The sequence below is a fragment of the Paroedura picta genome, chromosome 5 (genome assembly GCF_049243985.1).
Source record: "Paroedura picta isolate Pp20150507F chromosome 5, Ppicta_v3.0, whole genome shotgun sequence".
Taxonomy (NCBI): Eukaryota; Metazoa; Chordata; class Lepidosauria; order Squamata; family Gekkonidae; genus Paroedura; species Paroedura picta.
Window position 1 is genome coordinate 28,918,445 of NC_135373.1, and position 24,440 is coordinate 28,942,884.

The 24,440-nt window shown below is 50.0% G+C and overlaps 1 protein-coding gene and 1 long non-coding RNA gene across 6 annotated transcripts in view; one reads left to right on the forward strand and one right to left on the reverse strand.

Moving 5' to 3' along the window:
* Window positions 1-24,440, forward strand: part of MAG (myelin associated glycoprotein) — a 72,340-nt gene that overhangs the window by 29,143 nt on the left and 18,757 nt on the right. For all 5 annotated transcript variants that reach the window (XM_077336947.1, XM_077336946.1, XM_077336949.1 and 2 more), the window contains exon 2: window positions 9,285-9,363. The gene's annotated coding sequence lies outside the window, so the exon portion shown is untranslated. The remainder of the gene's footprint in view (window positions 1-9,284; window positions 9,364-24,440) is intronic.
* The window catches only part of LOC143837307 (uncharacterized), an 84,718-nt gene that overhangs the window by 12,909 nt on the left and 47,369 nt on the right, over window positions 1-24,440 (reverse strand). The gene's annotated exons all lie outside the window — the stretch shown is intronic.

Below are 24,440 nucleotides of genomic sequence, written 5' to 3' on the forward strand. Positions count from 1 at the left end.
AATTGCAAGAGGTCCTGTTTCAGATTATGGTGCAGAAGGCCCATGCCGTTTTCTGAGCCTCAAACAGCACTTCAGAACAGTCATTGGCACCAACGGGGGTGGGGGGGGTGGGGGACGGACATTGTACACAGGAAACATTCCTCCCTGTTCTGAAATACTTGAGGGACGACCCTCAGGAGATGGTAGCAGATTCAAGGCAGAGAAAAGGAAGTTCTGCTTTACCCAATAGAGCATGGGTAGTCAACCTGTGGTCCTCCAGATGTTCATGGACTACAATTCCCATGAGCCCCTGCCAGCATTTGCTGGCAGGGGCTCATGGGAATTGTAGTCCACGAACATCTGGAGGACCACAGGTTGGCTACCCCTGCAATAGAGGGATGGCCTGTGGAAATTACGGCTGCAAGGTACACTGATGGTCACTGACTTTGAGAGAGCTTGGACAGATTTGAGGGGTGCATTGGCTCTCGGCGAGGAGAGTCAGAGGGCCCCTCGATTATGATTGTTAGAGGCGGGGGAGCAGGGAATTTGGCCCTGTTTGGGCTTCCCTGCAGCATGCCATTGACCATGGCTGGAAACAGGATGCTAGGCTGAAGGGGCCGTTGGTCTGACCAAGCAGGGCACCTCCGACGAGAGCTGGTGCCAGGCAAGGGCTGAAGGAGCCGACTAGGAAGTAGGAGACCGGGTTGCCAACCTCCAGGTGGTGGCTTGAGATCTTCTGGGATCGCAAATGACCATCAGGGGACACAGATGAGTTTCTCTGGAGAAAATGGCCACTTTGGTAGGTGGACTCTATGGCATTATGCTCCATTGAGGTCCCTGGCCTCCCTAAATTCCACCCTCCTCAGGCTCCTCCCTCAAAATCTCCAGGTTCTTCCCAGCCTGGAATGGCAACCCTAAAGAGAGCCAGGTTCAAATCCCTGCGCAAGCTGGCAGGATGACCATGGGCCGCTCGGCTTCCTTGCAGGATTGTTCCAAGGATCATGTGGAGGAGACAGATGTAAGCCCTGTTTCGGGCAGGAAGATGAGGTACAAGTGAAGTAAATTTTAAATATTTTCCATACAGTATGTTTCATGCAGCAAGGCAAATAGAAGCTCCAGGGGGTTGTTTGAGGTCACAAAACATCCCCCGTCCTATGGTACCAATCCCTAGGGCTGAATCCACAGTGTCCTAAAATTTCGAGTTAGCACCCTTTTAACTAAGCGGAATTTCCTCGATTTCACACAAAAATTGGGCTCCTCGGGTACTGATCCAGAGGAAAGGTTTCCATTACGCGGGTTTTTGGACAACAAAATGAAATCAGAGTCCAGTGGCACCTTTAAAACCAACAAAGATTTATTCAAGGCGTGAGCTTTCGAGTGCAAATGGTGAATTCCCACCCCTCCCGGGGAGAGAATTCGTGGGAATCCAGTGTTTGTGGTCAGCATTTGAAGTGGCTTCTCTCCCCATCCTCAGCATGCCTTCGTGGACCTGCAAGCCCGCCTCCCTCCTTCTCCGCCTCCCGTCTCATTCCCCCAGCACCCTGGTGCCTTTTTTTGTTTTGTATTTCTAGTCGAGTTAAGATGCATGAACGTTGTTTCTCCACCTCCTCCTTTTTGCCTTCTGCCTGAACAGACTCCCCCTCCCCTCATTTCACCTTTGAAGTACAAATTTAGAGCCCAGTGGCACCTTAAAGACCAACAAAGCTTTATTCAAAGTTTTATTTGTACATCCCCAGATACAAAAGTACACAAATACATTTAATCGAACGTGCATTATTGCTCGTGCGCATAGGAGGGGGGGGGAAGGAAAAAAGGAAGGGTGGGGCTGCCCACACCGCACCTCTGAAAAACCAATTACCGCTAAGAAAATCTGCTTCAGGTCACAATATAATTTCTTTTGTGTCCGGTTGCCTTTTTTCAACTCTTCCCAACCCGGCTTTGGAAAAAAGGAACGCTTTCCAACAAGAAAGCCAGCAGCAGGTTTACCGGTGAGACTTCAACCTGGGGGTGAGGCGCCGTTCTCCACCGTTCGTCAAATTGGTCAGCATTGTAAGGGCTGGCGTTTGATACTTTAGGATGCATTGGGCTGATCCTGCGTTGAACAGGGGGTTGGACTAGATGGCCTGTATGGCCCCTTCCAACTCTAGGATTCTATGATTCTATGATTCTATGATCCGGCTGCCATCCCAAATATGAAAGGACCCAGCCATTTTGCCCTTGATGTGGGCTGCCGACCCTTGCAGGATCTCCAGGCTGCCTGCAATGGTTCACCGTGTAGGAAAAAATGGCTCCCGTTTGTATCTACGGGGCAGCCGGGTAGACCTGGCTCTCCTTTCCCTGCTGGTTTGCCCCAGACAATCCCCCCTCCCATCTCAGCCAAGGGCTTCTCTGAAAGCCTTAGAAAAGGTGTTGTTTTCTCCCCCCTCCCTCCTTTTCGCCTTCTTCCGGAACAGGCTCCCCCACCGCCACCATTTCAGCTTTCAAGCACAAATTTAGAGTCCAGTGTCACCTTAAAGACCAACAAAGTTTTATTCGCACTTCCTCAGATGCAAAGATATCACAGATACATCTCATCGAACGTGCGTTATTGCTCGGGTGCAAAGGGAAAAAAAGAGAGGAAGAGGAAGGAGGGACTGCCTACCTCCGAAAAAAGCACGTGGCTCTGACGTTAATACAAACGGCATGAAAAGAAAAAAAATCCTTGGCATTGCCATTTGGAAACTGCACGTGCGGGTGGCCAAGCACAAAAGCGAAGTCATCCTCCAGAGGTTAATACCGAAAGAGGCCCAGAGAAAACGGACAACTGTGGTGTCTCCCGCAGTATCTTATAATAACTATTTTTTTAAGAACCCTGCAGATTTCCCAGTGCCTCTTAGATCTTAGCCACTTGCAATTGCCGCATCTTGCGGCGGTGAGTTCCGTAAGTTAATCGCCCATTACATGAAGAGGTCTGGTGTTCATTCAGAATCTGCTGCCCCTTCCTTTAACTATCACGGGGAAGGAACAAGATGTTCTCTGTGTGCGTGTTTCACAGCAGGAGTGAGAATAGGAAGACGTTGCGGTCACCTAGCTACCCGAACCGAAGGGCTTCTGCGACTTGGCAGGCTGGGTATTGCTTTGATACTTGACTTACAGCCACAGCACGTTTTCTATGGAGTGGTGTTTGTTCTCCCTCCCAGCGCTGCTGCCGCCCCCACCCCCCCCAGATCTCTCTCCACTTCTTCGCAAGCTCTAGTGCCGGAGGAAAGCGAGCAGGCCTGGGCATGTGGCTGTTTACTCGGCTGTGAAATCGACATGATCGTCTTCACCATGGCAATGTGGCACAGCACGGGCAGAAGGGAGCTGTTCTGGAGGAAGTTGGCACGGGCGCCCATATGTTCTGCAGACTGAAGCCGGTTCACACTAATAATTAGGGCCGGATCCTGCTTCCTTTCCAGCAGAGAAGCTCGGAGAGGTGGAGGGAGGGGCCAGGGTTCAGGCTCCTTGCCAGTGACTTGGAGTTCAGTACAAAAGCCGGCAGCGTCAAAATACTCCCTCTTGCAATAGGCAGCGACCTCAGAGATGGGGCAGCTGCTAGAAGATCCCTGCAAGGCCTGTTAAGATTTGACTCTGAGATGCAGCCTCTTATGGGGCAGGATCGATGCCCGGGAGTTGTGCGCCATGCTCAGGATTTTGGAGAGGCAAAGAGCAGCTCTTTAAACGGCTTGCAGACTTCGGATATAAGCCTGTGGGAGCTAAAACTGTTCTTCCAGCCGTGGTTTCCTAATCTGTGAAATGGGAACAGTGATGTCCTACCTAGCAGGGGGGGCCGTCATGATGAAGGGAGCAGCAAGCCTGTTAGGATGTGAAACGCCACCAAGAGACCCCACTCCCGAAAGACTTGCTCTAATCTCTGCGGGCAAAGGGGGAGGGAATCTACAGACAGGAATAAACTTTGTTCTCCATGGCTTCCCATTGAATTCTATGGGATGAAAAAAATATAGTTTTGCAATCTTTAGATCAGAACAGATGTTGCTCCCCAAGGCTTCCAGTTGAATTCTCTGGAACAAAATAAATAGAGAGCTGTCTGCAGATTGGAACAGACTTTGTTCTCGCTGGATTCCCATTGAATTCTGTGGAGTAAAAGAAACAGTCTGCAGTCGGCAGATGGGAACAAAATTTGTTCTCCATGGCTTCCCATCGAATTCTATGGGACAAAAGAAAGGGTTGGCAGAATGGGAGGCAGTAAAAACGCTGGAGTTTCTAGGACACAGTCAAACTTTAGCTTTTGCCCCAAAGACTTCTTCCCATTACTTTAGCCCTTATAAACAAGCACTGTTCACATCAGCATTGCAGAAAGGTGCAAAGTCTTCCCTTCTAACATCCAGAGGCCCAGATCCGTGGGATTCTCGGGTGGGTGGGTTTCAACGCACATATATGTGCAGAGGACAAAGAGATGCATTGCACCCACGAGGAGGCTGTGTGATGTATAAGCATTCCTTGCACATGCTCATCACCATAAGCATTTCCACTATAAATAATAATGCTTTGAGAGGCACCCAGGAGAGGTAGGATGATTTGAGACAGCTCTCAGCATGTGCAGTGGTCGCTGCTCAGATGCCATAAACACTTCTTCTAATTGGGTTAGCTGCACTTGCAGACGAGATAATTGCCTGTTGCTGCTGAACGGCTGCTGAGCTTCCTACCAGAGGCGGTCGCATTCCACTGCCAAAGGAACAATCCACGGGGAGGAGGAAGGTGACCCCTTCTGGGGGCGCTGGGGTCGCAGTACCAGGCAGCTGGGTGCCCATGTGGCAAATAAGGCCACAGTCTGAATGGCCATGTAGAGAGGAGGTTGTGTTGCCAAAGACCCCCATGTGCTGAACGAATGATCCAGGAGGGGAAAGGAAAGCAATTGGCAGACACCAGTGTTTCAAGTGACTCAGATTCAACCGTGTCATTTCCCAGTCTGGCCGTTTGGATGTGAGGAGAACCATCAGACAGGGAGCTATTGGGGCTTGCGGTGTTTTCCATGGGGGTATGAGGATGTGTGCTTGCCCAATGGGAGCGGGGAGGAGAGAGCAATGTGCCAGGAAGGTGTCTTTGGGCATGTCAGGAATTCCTCCTCCCAGAAAGAGATGGTGCTATGATCTCAGTGGAGGCAAAGGGGGTCACGAAATTATCAGATGCACTGTTTCCTTTCCGGGAAACGTAGAGCCTTGGCTCTAAGGTCTCATCGCTGCTAGAACACAATCCCAGCTGGAAGGGCAGAGCAAGGGAACCCAATCCCGTTCCCATCTAAAAAAACCCCATCCCTTCCTTTCATTACTATCTAAGCTCAGCCTCAGCCGCTACCAACAGCACTGCCCAATCCCCTCTTCCCACACACCACCAAAAAAACAGTCCCTCCCATTCTCAGTGCTTGAACCCAGCCTTAGCTGCCGCAGACTAATCATAGAATTATAGAATCATAGAGTTGGAAGGGGCCATACAGGCCATCTCGTCCAACCCCCTGCTCAACGCAGGATCAGCCCAAAGCATCCTAAAGCATCCAAGAAAAGTGTGAATCCAACCTTTGCTTGAAGACTGCCAGTGAGGGGGATCTCACCACCTCCTTAGGCAGCCTATTCCACTGCTCAACTACTCTGACTGTGAAAAATGTTTTCCTGATATCTAGCCTATATCGTTGTACTTGTAGTTTAAACCCATTACTGCGTGTTCTTTCCTCTGCAGCCAACGGAAACAGCATCCTGCCCTCCTCCAAGTGACAACCTTTCATATACCTAAAGAGGGCTATCATGTCCCTTCTCAACCTCCTTTTCTCCAAGCTGAACATTCCCAAGTCCCTCAACCTATCTTCATAGGGCTTGGTCCCTTGGCCCCAGATCATTTTCGTCGCTCTCCTCTGTACCCTTTCAATTTTATCTACGTCCTTCTTGAAGTGAGGCCTCCAGAACTGCACACAGTACTCCAGGTGTGGTCTGACCAGTGCTGTATACAATGGGACTATGACATTTTGTGATTTTGTTGTGATGCCCGTTGATACAGCCCAAAACGGCATTCGCCTTTTTTTACCGCTGCATCACACTGCCTGCTCATGCTTAGCTTATAATCCACAAGTACCCCAAGGTCTCATTCACACACAGTGTTACCTAGAAGCGTATCCCCCATCCAGTAGGCATGCTTTTCATTTTTCTGACCCAGATGCAGAACTTTACACTTATCTTTATTAAATTGCATCTTGTTCTCATTTGCCCATTTTTCCATTGTGTTCAAATCTCGTTGAACTCTGTCTCTATCTTCTGGAGTATTTGCCAGTCCTCCCAATTTGTTGTCATCTGCAAACTTGATGAGTAATCCCTCCACCCCTTCATGTAGATTATTAATAAATATGTTAAAAAGTACCGGGCCGAGCACCGAGCCCTGAGGTACCACGCTACTCACCTCCCTCCAGTCAGATGAAACATCATTGACAACAACTCTTTGAGTGTGGTTCTCTTACCAATTCCCTATCCACCTAACTATCTGAAAATACAGATAGCTAAAATCCAAGTAAATAACATCAACTGAATTTCCCCAATCCAGCAAACCTGTCACTTGGTCAAAAAAGAAAACCAGGTTGGTCTGACAGGACCTGTTGGAGACAAATCCATGCTGACTTCCTTGGATCACCAAATTGTGCTCCAGATGTTTGCAAATCGCTCCCTTTAATATCTGCTCCATTATCTTCCCCACAACAGAGGTCAGACTCACTGGTCTGTAGTTTCCCGGGTCATCCTTCCTCCCTTTTTGTTATCAGCCTCTGAGCACAAAAGTTACTGCCACCAGCAGAAACCCATCCTGTCATGCCGTCAACAGCGGATCCCTTCTTCCCAGTCATGTTTCTCTTGACTCACATTTTTGCCCATCACTCTTCACTGTTTGCTGCATTGATACCAGGTTGTAGTCTGCACAGGGCTTTTTACCCACTCCCAGTTTGAAAAAATCCCTCTCGTTTACACTGAGATTTACATTTTGATTTTGGGTGCTTTAAATTTTCCCTCTGCAACATGCATGATTGATCTGGGGTGACCCTACCTTTCCCCCACAATATCCAGGAATAGATATAAGCTTCAATATTTGAAAAATCGGCATCAGGAAGTATGTAAATTTGTCCTTTTTGTGAATTATTTCCCTTCTCTGTCCTCATAGCAAAGCAGTCTTCCCTGATTGGCCAGGGTGTCAGTTTAAGGACTTCCTGGTTCCCGGTTGCAAGGCTTGTTTTAAAGTGACTGCGCTCCAGAAGGCCTAACTTTTCTCAGCAGAGATTTGCCTCTTGGATTTACTTCCCCCTCCTCTGCTGTCTCCAATCCTCCTTGTTCAAGAAAAGAAAGAGACCCCTGCTGCACTTGGCTCCCCTCCCCACTCTGAGCTTCCCCAATCACAATTTCTGTTTCAATTTGTTGTGGGGGGGGGGGAATAGAGGAAGACCAGAGTTCAAATCAATCTGAATTCAGCAGGATCCACAACAGAAAAAACAAAGGAAGTGCAGAATCAGCCCAGGAATAACCCATCCTGCTGCACTAGATTCTTTGTGCAACAGAAACATTAGGAAACTGTCCCAACCATATTTATTTCCTTTCCCAATCTCTCTTGTCAAAATCTCTCTGGGTCTGCTGGGTCTTTGGATACCACAGCTGCTGTCCTTTCCTTTGGACAGGTGGAATAAAAGGACTAGGACTGATTTTGTTACTGCCAGCATAATCGTAGGATCATAAAACAGATATTCCAAAGCACAGGGCAGTGTCTGATGTAAGTGGCTTAATACAATAATCCCTAATATTCTTTTTTTTTAAGGCATTCAACCAGGACATGAAACACTGCATCAGTCAGGTCACAGGGGGAGATTGCGTCAGAATAAGGCAGCCTTTCTCAACCTTTTTACCATTGAAAACCCCCTGAAACCTTCTTCAGGCTTCAAGAAACCCCAGAAGTGATTCGATCCTACAGATTATGGTTGGGAAGTAGAGCTGTGGACATGCCCACATGGGGCCCCTCCCCTCCCCGCTCCCTCCAGGCCCGTCATTGGCCGAGGGGTGGGCGGTTTGGCATGATTCTATATGGGCATATCACCTGATAAATGTTTGACACATTTAAAAATATATATTAAAAATGAATTGACTCCCCCCCACCATTCGGGAAACCCTTCCAGGACCATCAAGAAACCCCAGGGGTTCATAAACCCCTGATTGAGAAACCCTGGAATAAGGCCTGTTCCAAAATCTCACCTCTGTTGTTCAAGCACTACCTGGGACATTTACTATTCAGACAGGAGTCGAGCCAGCGTGGGGAAGAAGCACGTGCGACTGCAGGGCTGCGATCTGAGGTTCAAAGCTGGCACATCTGTCCCTCCCCTCCCCACACAAAGATTTAACCTCCAGCCCTGGGGAGAGAGCTGAACTCTTAGAAACCCCGTACTGATGTGTGCCCATTTAACTTCCGTATAAAACCCCTCCAACGTCACTCCAAAAGCCTGAATACAACCACTCTTTTCAGGGAAGAAAAGCACAGGAAGCCTGTTCTTGCTGGTGGAACGGGGCTCAAGTGCTGGCCTCCAGCTCCCTGGGTCTAACCTCTCGACCCCGGCTGCTTTCCCAGAAGCCACCGGGGCCACCAGGAGAGCGGCTTCTGACATGCAGACAATGCGCTCGAAGGGAACAGGTATTTAGCCGAGCGCTAGCTAATAGCGTGGTGCGAGAAGCAGCAGCAGCAGCAGCAAAGGAGCCGGCAGGGGAGAATTAAGGATGTGTCCCTGGTCGAGGAGCATCAGGCCCAGCCCCGTTTGCATCCACTCAGGAGAGGAGAAGGAAAGAGGCAGCCAATGTACTCCAGCAAGCGTTCCCCCACTCCCGCAGCAGCCTCTGTTTCTCTTCAGCCCCCCCCCAACACGCACGCACACACAGCCGGTGGAATTTGTGTGTGGGCTCCGTTTGCAGAAATGCAGAGCTAACATAGTCGGGCACCCACGAACACTTGCGAGCCCAAGGAGACGCAGGCTCTCCCCTCCGCCTGCAAAGGATGGTCTAGCAAAGCTGCCAGCGAGGCCTGGAGCCGGGAGGCAATTGCCCTGGGACGGGACCCCACGAGGCTGCCGAGTCCCCTTGGATTGCTTTCCCTGGCACTTCTTCCAGCCCAAGTCTCCTGCTTCCGTCAGGAGGCAGCAGCTCCAGAGGGAGGCTCCGTTTCCGAGCAGCTGCCTGACAGGCAAGAGTTCCCCCCCACACACACACACACCGCCTGCCTTGAAGACGCTCAGATTCTGATTCAACGGCTCGTTTCCATTCCAGATCCTCATCCCAGCTTGACACCAATCGATGCTGGCAAGGTTGTCGGGCAAGGAGGACGCCAGCGAGACACCGTCGAAAGGTAAGGGCCGGCACGGTGGGGGCCGGAAGGCTTCCGGGGGGCTGGACCCAGATTCCTGACTTCCCGTGGGCAGAGTTTTTGCAAAGGGCTAACCCAGCCTTCAGGGTGCCAGTGGAAGCCCAGCAGTGTTCTTGCACGGAAAGGAACTTCCCTGAGCCTTGTCCTGTTGAGTGCCTGACCGAAGTGTCGGTCGGTCGCATCTGGAAGGCTCTCCAGCGGACCAAGGCCAACAGCGGCCAATGGCAGGTTAGGGGCCTGCTCCCTCCGGGGTCACATTGGCCTTTTGCAGCAGGGCTCTCCTGGGCCCTGAGTCAACTGCCCAACCCAAGAATCAACAGGACAAGAAAACTCTTGGGGCTCCAAGTGACCTGGGGCATCTTGCAAAAGAGAACTCTTGGGTTGCCAGGAGATGAGGTTCAGGGACTTGCTGCCTTCTCAGTCCTGGACAGGGGAAACCGGCTCTTTCGCCGATATGGAGACCACCACATGTCAGATGCTCCAAAGCGGGATAATAGTTTGGCGTCGAGGGCACCCTTGCCCTGCCCAAACTGTTTTCCCAGTTCCCTTCTGTCTGCTCAGTTGCAAGGGTTAAGAGAATCGGGGAAAACCTGCAAAGAGGAAAGGCAATCCTTTTGCGTGCCAGGAGACCGAGAGCAAATTCATCTTCCCCTTGGCCATCAGAATCAATGAGGCAGGCCTTTCCCTCTCTCTCCTCTTCGGTCCAGAAACAGCAGCCATGGAGGGGGGGGGGACGGACGACAAAGAGGCCTCCTTCGAAATGCCCTCCTGCCTCTGGCGAAGCATCGTTTCTGGGGCCACAGCAGCATCTCTGCCGTGGTCTCATTGCAGCCTGAGATTGAGCTGCTTGTTTATCTGCCAGGATCCCGCTGCCGGGAGAGGCTGAAGAGTGTTCGCCCCCTGCCATGCTGATCCCGTGGGTCTGGATGGACAGGTCGGAGCACTGCCGTTGGGAGTGGGAGGGGGTCGTTTTCCTTGGCAAGGGGTTGTGAACAGACAGCCCCCCCCCCATTCCTAAGAGATATATAACAGAGCTGCCAACGGCAATAATGAGATGAAGTAGGGCTGATGGCTGAAATGGGCAAAGGCACGGACAGCTGCAAGACCAGGGCAGAGGTGCTCAAAGAGGGGGGATTTAATCCCAAATGAGATTCCCAGCACGGTTTATAAAACCTTTCCTTTCTAAGGGCAAGTCCGGTTTGCAAAAAGCCAGGTGCCGTCGCATGTGCAAGGGGAGCCCAGTGACTCTGTCGCAGCAAGATGAAACAGGAGTCCGAGGGCACCCTAAAGACCAGCAAAATGCCTCCCGCTTTGCGTTCTCAGAGCTTACTTCTCCAGACAATCCCAGAAGGAAATGGCTTGGGAGGTTTTCATGACGAGAGTCGGAACAGACAGATGCCTGCTGCAATTCCAGTCGTACATCATTTCAGTTGTGATGTTCGGCGTAAGGCAGACGAATGCAGCCTAGTGGTTAGGGCTCCTGGAGACTTGGGGTGGGGCCCAGAGAGGGTGGGGTTTGGGTGGGGAGAGCTCAGCAGGGCTGGAATTCCCAAGGCTGTGATCTCTGTTGCCTGGGGATCTTCCAGAATTCTGGAAAATCTCCACCGCCACCACCCCTGCTGCAGGCAGAGAGGTGGACCTGTGGAGCACCAAGCGCCAAGTTCAAAGCTTGCTAAACAGAGAAGCCCTGCTGTTTCAGCTTTGATACAGGCCTACTTTGAAGGGTTGTTGTGAGGCAAAAAGTATACAGAGGAAGTCTGTACACCTATAATGTTATAAGGAAGAAGTATTTGTTACAGTTATTGGTCCGTCCCCAATTAAAGCAATTTTGTCTGTTCTAGCCAATCAAAAGGGCTTTGTTCTCTTGGGATGCATGATGAATCGGCAGATTTATTCGATGTACATACTGAATGGGCAGATCTATCTGCCCAGGCAAATGAGAAAGTTGAATTGTCGGAGGCTTTCACAGCTGTGTGGCCATCGTGGCTCTAGTCCCTGTTGTTTTGCCAGGGACTGCTGCTGGCACCTTCAAGAGGTAGCACCCAGCAAGAAGGGAATCTCTGTGTCAAAGGGTGGGGTCTACAAACAGTTGCTGGACATTTTATTTACTTTCTCTCTCTCTCTCTCTCTCTCTCTGGCCCATTCTGCACACGCTAGATAATGTGCTTTCACATTGTTCTGCACAGGAAAATCCAGCTGCAAAAGTACACTGAAAGTGCATTATCCAGTGTGTGCGGAATGGGCCTCTCTCTCTCTTTCTGTCTCTGTGTGTGACTGTAAGTACATCACGTCCCTGTCCTATCCAGGGGTTTCCCAGGGATGGACTGGAAGTAGGAAACACAAACAAGCGAGAAAGGATGAAACCATGAATGTATCTCCAATAGGGTTTTACAGGCTGGATAAGAGCAAAGGGAATCCTGATACATCAGAACAGAGGCAGGGAGTTAGCTCTTCTCTCCCTGCCCTTTACCAAAACCCTCCCCTTTGGCCAGTGGCATGGAGAATGGCTCAGGCTCTCCCTGGACCCCTGACCCAACGTTTTGCCAATTTTTTTTTAAGTGACGATAACAACTCGGGAGGTCACTTTTGACATGCAGCATCCCTGGGAAAGAAGGGTTAAAACCTTCTCTTTCCCTTTCTGCAAGGTCCTGACCTGAATCCTGTCTTCACTATGCATTTTTTTTTTAAGCTGGCGTGGGAGGAGGAGTCATCTCGGATCCTGAAGCCTCTTTTCTTGTTTGATCCACAGCTAATTAGAAATGCGCGTGGTTTTGAGGGCTGACGGCATAAAGTCTGAGGCACGAGGGCAGAGAACGTGAATCCCTGCCTGTGTTTCCCCAAAAGCAACCCCATTACTGTGAGAAGAGGGAGGTAGAAAGAAATTGGGAATCTCAGCCACCTTGTTCCATCTGCAGGACACCTGTGAGCAGGTGGTCATGTCAAGACAGGTCACAAAACCCCAGAATCAGCCTAATTTTTATTTTATTTCACATATATTCTGCCCTTCTTTCCCAGGGGGTGGGTGGGGAGTGGCTTATGTCAGTGGTCCCCAACCTTTTTATCACCGGAGACCAGTCAACGCTTGACAATTTTTCTGAGGCCCGGGGAGGGGGGGCGTAGTCTTTTGCCAAGGGACGTCACTGCCACCTGAGCCCCTGCTCCACTTGCTTTCCCGCTGGCGCTCATGACTTCCCGTCGCCTGCTGGGGGGCGCTGCCAGCAGTAACTGCGCAGTGCCACGCCGAGGGAGAGCACCAGCCATGGTGGCTGCCGGAGAGCACCAAAGGTGAACCAGTGGCAGAGTGGCAGGGCAGCCCCCAAGGCAGTAGCCTGGGAGGAGGATTAGGAGGAGCCGTGGCCCATTACTGACTGATCCGCAGACCAGTACCGGTCTCCAGACCAGGGGTTGGGGACCGCTGGCTTATGTCATTCTCCTCTCCTCTGTTATATCCTCACCTGTAAAGTAGGTGAATGACTGACCCATGTTCAGCCAGTGAACTTCTAGGGCAGGATGGGGAATTTAAATCTGGGTCTCCCAGATCCTAGGCGAACATTCTAACCACAACACCATGCTGGCTCTCTTAGCTAAGAGGACCGCTTGCAGGGCAACAGATGTGGCTCCTTAAGCAGATGCAAAAACGCCTGGAAATCCCTGCCACAGAGCCAGACAGGATTTCTGGGTTCTGGCTCTTTCTCTCCATGCCTGCCCACCTCTTGAAACCAGCAACACAATATCCTCCCAGAGCCAATTAAAGGAATGAAGCCTCCCAGCCATGTTTTCAATCTCCTTTCCTAGCAAAGCCTCCCTCTCTTTCTTAAGCATCTCCCTTTTTTAACCCCGCAGGTTTGTCTGCCGTTTCCAGTTCTGTCCTGCAGACTCCGTTTGCTGGCTCGGCTGGTCGCCAGCTCCCCTGTCCCATCCCTGCAGGCTCCCTGGTGATAAGATCTCCTCGTATGCGTAACCTGAGTGGATGTCACTCACCCAAGAGAGGGTAGGAGCCAGGCCCATAGGCAGGGGGGCTGTTTATTGCCATTGGTCGCTGGTACTGCTGGTCGGCAGGCAGAGCAGTTAGAATTCCACTGAGGTTGCTCACAACCCTGAAGGTAGACCAGGGTGGCCAGCTCTGGTTTAGGAAATCCCTGGAGATTTAGGGGGTAGAGCCTGAGGAGGGTGAGATTTGGGAACTCCTAGCCTGCATGGTGGAATGGTCAAGAGTGGCAGTCTCTAATAAGGAGAACAGGGTTTGATTGCCTGCTCTTCGTCATGCAGCCAGCTGGGTGACCTTGGGCCAGTCACGGTTCTCATGGAGCTGTTCTCACAGTGCTCTCTCAGCCCCCACCTGTCTCACAGGGTGTCTGTGGTGGGGAGAAGGCACAGCTGTTTGCAAGCCGCTTCAGGACTCATTCGGATAGTGAAAAGTGGGGTGTAAAAAGCGGTGCTTCTTCGGCTCTGCTGCTCTAACTAGGTTCATGCAGGAGGGACAGTGGGGGTGGTAGGCTGAACCATACCTCTCTACTCACCCTCTTAGTTCGACAAAAAGAGACCCACCTTCTGACCTGTTAGGCCCATTCTGCATGTATTGGATAATGCACTTTCAATCTGCTTTTTGCAGCAGGATTTTCCTGTGCAGAACAGGCTAATCCACTTCTAAAGTGCATAATCCAAAGAGTGCGGAATGGGCCCAGGGAAACCTTCCCCTGAAAAACCCAGATTGTAGGAACTCTTTGCACAGCCTCAGAGGCGCTCTCTTCAGCGTTGTTGCTCCACATGCTTCCGGACCGGGCCCCAGAGTGCCCGTTTGCCCTCAAACTCCCCGAGGATTAAGTGTTACCGATCAGTGTCGGTCTCTCTGATTAAGTATCAGCGGCATCCGAGCCTCCGGGGATTTGGAGAGAGGGGGACGGAAGAGGCATCTGACCGAGCCTCTTGCAGGCTGCTCCGAGGATCACGCTGCCGGTGGCTCTGAAAAGAAAAACCTGCCTGGTCCGCACAGCCCCAGAGGTGAGACGTGAGCTTTGGCTTGCAGGGCCTAGGCAGCAGGGACACGGGGATGCGGAGGGAGAGATGAGGAGAGGCATGAAGGCGGAGGCGGAGGACCAATGCCACAGGGGACAAGAGGTGTATTGATAGAGGCACAGGTTGCTTTTGTTGGGTGCGTGATGCGGACAGCTTACCCCACCCGGTCAGGATCAGACTAGCTCTTGTGCCGGGCTGTGGGACAGAAGGGAGAGAGTGGGTGTCACCGGCAGCCGCTCAACAATGGGGGCCTGTGTCACCCTGAGTGCGGCGTTTGTTTGGCAGCCAGCTCCTGGAGACCAGCTTCTTTCCTATGCCTGAGTACGCATGTTGCCCCAGAGTTAGGGTGGTGGAGGGAGACGTCACATCAGCCACGCTGCAGCCCTCACCCTGATCCTTTTGGGGGCGTCCCTCTTGCGCCGGGATGCTGTTTGTGGTGCCCGAGTGGCCTAGCACCACTGGGAGAGAGTAGGGGACGCCACATCGGCTGCCTCACAACAATCCCAGCTGGCTACTGCGGGGCAGCCATCTTGCTTTAAGGGGCTGCCAGTTCCAGATTGGGACATGCCTGGAGGTTCAGGGTTGGAGGCATCCAGGGAGGATTGTGAGAGCTCAGCAATCCCAGGGAGGATTGTGAGAGCTCAGCAGGGATGTGGTGTGACAAAAGAAATTCTGTCTAAACATCCGGAAGAAGTTCCTGATAGTTAGAGTGGTTTCTCAGTGGAACAGGCTTCCTCGGGAGGTGGTGGGCTCTCCATCTTTGAAATTTTTTAAAGAGGCTGGGTAGCCATCTGATGGAGAGGCTGATTCTGTGAAGGCTCAAGGGGGTGGCAGGTTACAGTGGAGGAGTGATAAGGTTGTGAGTGTCCTGCATAGTGCAGGGGGTTGGACTAGATGACCCAAGAGGTCCCTTCCAACTCTATTATTCTATGTTTCTATGAGTCTAACCTTGGAGGCTGGAATTGTTGCCAGGCAGAAAGCCCAGAACCCTGACAACAGCTTTTGAAAGGCTGGCTTAACAGCCCCAGGAAATCGAATGAGGGGTAGAGATCCCAGGTTATCGGGCTGCCCTGTAAGAGCATCATCTCTCTCCGCCTCCAAGGAGGGGGTATTTGACACGATGTAATTGTACTGTTCTCGGCACAGGTGCTTTGTTTTGTGGATTTGTCCTACCTGCATCTGTGTATTTTCTATTTCACTGCAGTTAAATTTTTTAAAAGATTAAAAGGTTTTCTGGCTAAAGGTAAAGGTATCCCCTGTGCAAGCACCGAGTCATGTCTGACCCTTGGGGTGACGCCCTCTAGCGTTTTCATGGCAGACTCAATACGGGGTGGTTTGCCAGTGCCTTCCCCAGTCATTACCGTTTACCCCCCAACAAGCTGGGTACTCATTTTACCGACCTTGGAAGGATGGAAGGCTGAGTCAACCTTGAGCCGGCTGCTGGGATTGAACTTCCAACCTCATGGGCAGACAGCTTCAGACAGCATATCGCTGCCTTACCACTCTGCGCCACAAGAGGCTCATGTTTTCTGGCTAGAGTGTGGTTAATTGGGCATTTCCGTACTAGAAGGTCCCTTCCAACTCTATGATTCTAGGATTCTAAGTACATGCCTCCTTACCAAGATGACCAAGTTCTCCAGGAGAACTGATCTCTGCTGGGAGCTCTCCAGCCACTCCAAGGAGGTTTGCAACCCTGTAAATGTTCATTTCCTCCAGGGGGGTTCTGCACTCTGGAGATGGGCTGTAATTCCAGGGGTTCCCCAGGTCCCACCTGGAGGGTGGCACCCCTACTCTCCATTTGTTTATTTTCATTCCTCCCCCCCTCCTCTGCTACTAGCACCAGGTCCGAGGGCCTGAGGGCACAGGCACTGCCCACCAGCTCTGAACATGGTGCTATCTGGTGCTATGGTGGACTGTGGCAACCTTTTATGTGGTGTGTATGTGTGTGTGTTTGAGATCTGCACATACTGTGCCATTCATGCCAAGTTGCTCTTTAGCGGAATCTTGGGGACTCCGGGACAATTAACCCTTATTATCTGGCTAATGGCTCTTTGAACCAGTGCTGTGGAGAGATCTGGCAGCCATTGCGGTATCCTGTGTCTGGGGCCATATCCGATGTCTGATGACTTGGAAACCAGCCGTTTTCGGGAGCGGCAGGATTTTCGATTCCCCTCTTGCATGCAGATTCTGCTTGCGGGACGATCATTCTCCCTACTTGTCTACCGAAACAGAAGTCCAGTGGTACCTTAAAGGTTAATAAAACATTGTGTGCCAAAGGATTTCTCCCTGTATCTGAACAAGTGAGCTGTTGGGGGTGACCAATTCTAGCCTGGAAAATTCTTGGAAATTTGGGGGAGGGGGGCGGGTGCCTGTGGAAGAGAGAATTCGGGGAGGGATTTTCACTTAGAATCTATGGTAGACCAAGAAGTTTGCCCCTGAAGCTGCCATTTTTCCCCAGGGGAATTGATCTCTGGGATCTGGAGCTCAGTTATAATTCTGGGAGTACTCCAGACCCAAGCTGGGGAAAACTGCCAGGAGGTGACTGAGAGGGGATCTGATAACCCTCTTCAAGTATTTAAAAGGCTGCCATGTAGAGCAGCAGTCCCCAACCCCCAGTCTTGGGACCAGTACCGGTCCGTGGATCAGTCGGTACTGGGCCGTGGTTCCTCCTCATTGTCCTCTCTGGCTGCTGCCTCGGGGGCTGCCCTGCCACTCTGCCGCCAGCTCACCTTTGGTGCTCTCCAGCGGCCGCCATGGCTGGGACCCCCCTCGGCGTGGCACTGCGCATCTGCTGCTGGCAGCACCCCCCAGCAGGTGGCGGGTAGCCAGGGGCACCAGCAGGAAAGCAAGTGGAGCAGGGCCTCAGGCGGCGGTGGCATCATTCCTCAGCAAAATATTATCCCCCCCCCCCCCGGGCCTCAGTAAACTTGTCAAGTGCTGACTGCTCCCCGGTGACAAAAAGGTTGGGGACCACTGGAGGATGGATCAGAGTTGTTCTCTCTTGCCCCGGAGGGACGGACCAGAACCAATGGGATGAAATTACTTCCAAAAAAATTCCGTCTAAACATCCAGAAGTTCCTGACAGAGTAGTTTCTCAGTGGAACAGGCTTCCTCGGGAAGTGGTAGGTTCTCCATCTTTGGAAATTGTTAAATAGAGGCTGGATAGCCATCTGACGTAGAGGCTGATTCTGTGAAGGCTCAAGGGGGTAGCAGGTGACAGTGGATGAGCGAGAGGGTTGTGAGTGCCCTGCATCATGCAGGGGGTTGGACTGGATGACCCATGAGGCCCCTTCCTACTCTATGATTCTATGATTCTGTGATTCATGACTGTTTACTACTACTACTACTACTACTACTACTACTACTACTACTAATTCTTAAACTGTATAGACCACCCCAGTCTCTGGGCAGGCTCGTGGTAGTTCACAACATTAAAATGTTAGTTACAGTGGGGGGGAAATGTTACCGCTGACACCGCTGATCGAGCTGGAAAGTGCCATTAAGCCTGGACTTCTATTTTTCTCTGCCAGAATAAAAAAAAACCATCTAGTTATCTAAAGATAATATTGAAACTAAAGCCACTCAATGAATTTTAGGCGGTTGCAGGTCTGATCTTGGCCTTTCTTTACCAACGCCCTCCCCTTGAGATATTTCACCGCACCTCCTTCTTTGGCATTCCCTCAGTGGTCCCTCCTTCCTGCCCCACATTTGAATCGCCTTAAATATTTTAATAGTAGTTGTTTTTTTAATGATTTTGTACGCCACTGGGGCTTTTCTCCAGCACTTGCTGCCTTTGCTTCAGTGACGCGTTGATGATTTGGTTGGTTTTAAAATGTGGTTTTATTAGGCGTGCTTTAATTTGCTAGCCGCCTTGATGTCCCTTGCGAGAGCAAAAAGGGGGGATACAAATTCTGTAGGATAAAAAATAAACTCAGGGTCCGTGACAATATCATTTGCGAGCTTGCAGCTCTCTGAGTAACAGGCAAAGAGCTATAGAGATGGAGGGGGGGGGGACCTGCCAGAGAGTCTGTGCCAGCTAGTTGAGTGTTCTCTGCGGGGTGTGCCTCGCACGTACACACCTCTCCTCGGTTTATTTCTTCTGAGTCGGACCACTGTGCTTTTCTATGGAGCATGAAAGGCGAACATGTTATTATGGCAACTGTCCTCCATCTCTGCACCTGCAGGAAGCTGCAAACGGGTCCAGAGGAGATGAAAGAGGGAGAAAGGATTGGCTCATTGGCTGTTAATGTCTGAGTGATCAAAGAGAACAGAAGGAGAGCACTGGTGTACAAGCCATTGATGTCCCAGTGATCTAAATGGGCAGAGGGAGAGCTAGCATGGTGTAGTGGTGAAGAGCGGCAGACTCTAATCTGGAGAACTGGATTTGATTCTTGATGACTCCTCCACAGGCAGACAGCTGGCTGATCTTGGGCCGCTCACAGTTCTCGAAGAGGTGCTCTCACAGAGCAGTTCTGCGAGAGCTCTCTTGGGCCCATCTATCTGACAGGGTATCTGTTGTGGGGAGAGGAAGGGAAAGATGTTTGCAAGTCGCTTTGGGAATCCTTTGGATAGTGAAAAGTGGAGGATTAAGAAACAAACAGCTTTTCTTCTCCCTCCTGGCTATTGATGTCACAGTGATCTACATGAGCAGAGAGAAAGCATTGGCTTACCTTAATGCGCAAAGGGAGGTAATTAACCTGCTGGTGAGTGATGTTACCATGCCCCTAGACTTTGCACTGAAAAAGCTTCCTCCCCCACCCCCCAGTTCTCCTAGAAGGATGTAAGCAATTCCTCCCACAAGGAAGCCTACGGATTCTCGACAAGTCTATAATTTTGCATTCCCTCTGCTTTCTGCTGGTTCTTCTTCTGTGCAGGCTAGCAAAATGTACCAGGGGGAATAAGCCAGCAAGGACGCACATATTTTGCCGTAGACATCTTGGGCATTTTCATGGATGTTCGGGGGATTATTCTCTTTAATGTAATAGCATCATGGGGGTTTGGCATATGGTGACTGCAGCCAGACCCTATCATAGCAAGTATGTTGACAATCCGTAATGAATCTAGATCCTTCCTCAGTGGGGAGGCAGGAGGTGGCTCTCAGGGGCACTCCTTAAAGCTTGTAGCAAGTTTCTTGTCCTGGCTGAATGGGATGAAGGAGAAATGGAAATCGAATTCAGTGTAGACGGGAGGGATTTATTTGAACTGGGGGTGGGTGAAAAGCCCCGTGCAGACTACACCCTAGTCTCTTTCTCTACAATGGAAATGGTAAGTGATTGAATGATTGGTTGGCTCCTGCATCTTACTTCCGTGCCCACTTCTCTGAAGTCTGAAAAATATCCCAGTAGTTCCTACATGGTTAAAAGGTTGAAAAGGGCTGGCATAGGGTCTTGCCTTCTGGAACTGGGGCTCTGTAGGTGCCCCCTGATCACCACAACTTGGGTATAGCCTCTCCTGTACTCTGCACAGTGTCCTAAGAACATCCACAGACTGAAAGGCCTTCCCCTAGTGTGGTTTCCCTGTATGTTTTATTCTGCCGTTCCATGACTGTCCTGAATTATTGATTGAGTGGTGTTGTTTCCTAGCACTGGAATTCAGAGATTTGTTGCCTCTGACAATGGACACTTCCCTTGGATTGCCATGGCTGGCAGCCATGGATGGACCTCCCTTCCATTCATCAGCTTAATGCCCTTTTGAAAACCATCCGTGCTCATGGCCACAACTACAGCCATGGGCATTGATTTGCACAACTGAATTACTCATGAAGAAGTGCTTCTGTTTGCCCCCTCCCCATCTCAGCAGACGATTTCACTATTATTATTATTAATAATAATAATGCTATTATTATTCAATTTATTTCCCACCACCCCCGAGACCGACTCATGGTGGGTTACAAATGTCCAGGAAAACACCCAATAAAACTGCATTAAAACGGACCACAAAATCATAGTCAAATAGAGCAACATGGCAGTAATGCCTCCAAACTCTCCAACGCTCCCATCCCAGCCTCTGGAGGGATGGAAAGAGGGGTCAAGATGACAGGAACTGACTGCTGCCTAACCCCAGGGCAGGGGGCCTGGTCTGGATCCCTGTGAAAACTGTAGCTAATATTGGCATTTGGCTGAAACACAGGATGATCGAGCGCAATGGCTCAATGGCAACCTGCTTTGTATTGCAGAAGTTCCCAAGTTCGGTCCCTGCCACCTGCAATTAAAAGATCTCCAGGAGAAGATGTTGAGGGAGAACACCTTCTCTGCCTGAGAGCCACAGTTGGCTAGAGTAGCCCAAACCCAGCTAGATGGCTCAATAGTTTAAGGGAACTCCATGTGTTGATTGGGAGGGAAGGCAACAAGGTCTAGCCATATCTTATCGGATCTCCAAGGCTAAGCGGCAGCAGTACCGGGATGGGAGGCACCCCCACATCCAAGGAGGACTCTGCAGAGAGAGGCAACAGCAAAACACCTCTGCTTCTTTTTCACTTGCCTTTGCTGGAGTCCCTGGGAGTTGGCTGTGACTTGACAGCACTTCACACATACACACAAACATAGGTGTGTTCATTTCAAGGTTGCCCCATTCATCGGGATTATTCTCTGTAGATGCTGTGGGACAAATGCTTTGTTTGGTTCTTGCAAAGAAACGTTTGAGCTGGGCGTGAAATGCTGCTCTGTTGCGATTTAAAATATATGGCAATGTCCAAGGACATAATAAAGGCCAATGAATATAGCAATACTGGATAGCCCAGGCTAGCTTGAACTTGTCAGATCTCAGAAGCTAAGCAGTATCAGTCCTGGCTAGTATTTGGATGGGAGACCACCAAGGAATACCAGGCTTGAGACGTGGAGGCATGGCAAAGCACCTCTCAATGTTTCTTGCCTTGAAAATCCTACAGGGTCACCATAAGTCAGTGGTGATTCGATGGCACTTTCCACAGGGTGAAACAGCTGGCCGTTGGAAGCTCTTGTGTCAAAGGTCTTATGTTCTTCTCCACGGTTCTCTGCTCTGCCAGATGATCTGAAGATCGGCTTAGTGAGCCAGAGATTTTCCCCCTCTAAGCTTCTTGATCAGTAAATGGCCCTTGGGGAGATGGAGTAAAAATATTTTGACTAAGATGCCCTTGGAGTACTATTCCTTTGATGTCCTGCTGATTTTCTTGGAGATGTCTTTTGCAAAGGTCATAATGAAGGAGATGAGAAGAACTGATGTGTCCACTGTTTACAGCCACAGCTGGGTTGGGGGCGGGTGATGTGAAGCTGTGGCCGTTTCATCTGACTGGCCACTGTGTTTGGAAAGATTATAGACTAGACCAGCCTTTCTCAACTGCTTACCATTGAGAAACCCCTGAAACTTTCTTCTGGCTTTCAGCACTCCCAAAGCCAGCATGGTGTCGTCTTTGAAAGTGGCGGCTTCTAATCTGGCAAGCCAAGTTTGATTCCCTGCTCCTTCACATGCAGCCAGCTGAGTGACCTTGGGCTTGCCATTGCACCAATCAAGCTGTTCTGATCTAGCAGTACATCATTAGACCTCTAGTAGTGGCGGTTGGGACTGGGTTTGCTGCAATGTTGCGTTTCTTGATGTCTTTTAGTGGGTGTTTTAATGGGGATTTTATAAGACGCTGTAACCTGCCACGAGCTGGTCAGGAAGTGGTGGGGAATTAATCTAATAATAATAATCTCCTTCTCCTCCCAATGAGCCTTAATCCAGTCATATTTGATGTATTTAAATCTTAAAGTTAATTTTAAATCCCTTATCATCAAATTAATGCTTTCCGGAAAGGATCCCATGAAACTGACCAGGGTTCCCAATGCCCTTGGAAGTATACGCCAAATAAATATGGAGACTAGTGCAGGAGCATAGTCTTGCCTAATCCCTTTTTTCCTTGGATTGTGATTATGTATGCCCATAAAGGTTTTCTGAGTCTCAGTCTCTCCCATGGTAGGGGAACTCATGGCTTGGCCTATGATTGGCAGTAGTTTCAAGGCAGACAAAAAAGGGTACTGTTCACCTGTTCCTCATCAACCTGTGAAATACAGTACCACAGGACACAGTGAGGGCCACCAGTTTATATAAACTGGATAGGATAGTGGACAAATTTATAAGTCTATCACTGACTATAAACGATGCCAGGGTCAGCCACATTTGGGCTTTCCAGATGTCAATGGACTACAATTCATCCATTGCTCTGAATTGTGTCCTGCATCCCCTCCATCAAATGGGTGCTCAGGGTACATGCCCTAGCTGCCATACCCTAGATGCGTTACCACAAACTGCCTCTCCTCACTTGCCTTCAAAGCACGGTGCTGGGGTCGCCATAAATTGGTAGCGATTTGACAGCACAAATACAAATCATACCACTGCCCTCTGCTGGCACTCTGAAGCCAAGCAATCCATGTACTTACTCAAATATAAAAACTGATTTTAATATTCTTCATGACAAGTATAAGTCTTCTTCCTCTTCTTCTTTTTATCCTTTAGCTGGTGATTGATGGAGTAAGCTGTCCTCTCAGCCAATATGCTGCTGTGGGTTTCTTGACAGCCCTGGAAGGGTTTCTCAAATGGGTGGAGGTTAATTAATTCTTTATATATTTTTAAAATTTGTTAAATATCTATTGGGTGATATGACTATATATAGTCACATCGAACCCCCCCCCCATGTCCAATGATGGAGGGGGTGGGAAGGGGAGAGGCCCCAGGTGGGTGCATTATAATACATTTCCACTCCTGGCAATTGATGGCAGTAGTTTTGGCCATGTGGATAGTCTGGTTTCTAAGGTCTTCCTCAATCTTTCTTTGGTGCCTGTCACTGGATCTTCCATTCAGTTGGTTGTTCTCACCAGAGGAGTTGGACATGGTCAAACCATTGCAGTCTGCATTTGTGAATTTGTTCTTTAATTTGCAGCTGGTTGTCATATTTTGTCCGAATTGTCTCATTTAAATTATGATCGCATAAAGAGACCCCCCAGAATCTGCCGCAGGCATTGCATTTGGAAGGTTTTGAGTTATGTCAGGCTTTGGTAAAGTCCATGTTTCTGATCCATATAGGAGGACTGGCGGGATCATGTCCAGAAGAGACGAGCTTTGGTCTTGTGAGAGATATTCATCTTCTTCCAAAGGCACCATTTGAGTGTGTCAAATACTGATACTGCTTGACCAGTCCTATTGTGGGCTTCAGTGGTAGAGGACACTTTCTTTTCTTGCACCAATGAACCTAAGTATTTAAATTCTTTGACTTGCTCAATTCGGGCTCCATTGAGGTATACATTTGTCAGTGATCCATCTGGGGTTTGACTTTGGTTTTGTCCACATTTAGTTTTAAGCTGTAAGATTGGGTGATGCAGGCAATGTTGTAGAGTAGTGATCCCCAACCTGTGGGCCGCGGACCACATGTGGTCCTTGGACTAATTGGAGGTGGGCCCCGAAGGATGCCTTCTCCCTCCCCGGCCCTTTATTTCATCCCCCCCCAGCCCTTTACAACACACTCCATTGTTGTGGCGTGTCTGTATCTTATTTTGAAGGGATGTTTAAACATTACCATAGCGATCAGAGAGCGCTAGGGCAGTGGTTGAGAGTAGAGAACTACCCCCCCCCCCCACCGGGCCTCAGTAAAAGGCGTTGAGTGGTCTCCGGCGTTGAGTGGTCCCCGGTGATAAAAAGGTTGGGGACCACTGTCGTAGAGGACGTTAGTAGCCTCTGCATCTGTTTCAGCAAATATGTATCTGCCAACCTTAGATCTGTCAGGAAGTTGTTTTGGTCAAATTGAACTCCATGTCTGTTCTTGAATGCTTTTCTCATAATGGCTTCAACTACAATGTTAAAAATTAGGGAAGAGGCCACATCTCCTTGGTCCACTCCAGTCTGGATGGTGAACTGATAGTTCATTTCAAGTTTGCACTTGGCTTGTTGAACCATCATATGCTGTTTGGAGGGGACACATTTTCAGTTTCTAGTACCTTCTATACAGAAGGCCAGTGGACACAGTCAAAAGCAGAATTGAAGTCAATAAAGGCGATGACAGTCCTCTTTCTGCACTTAATTCTTTCCTCTGCTAG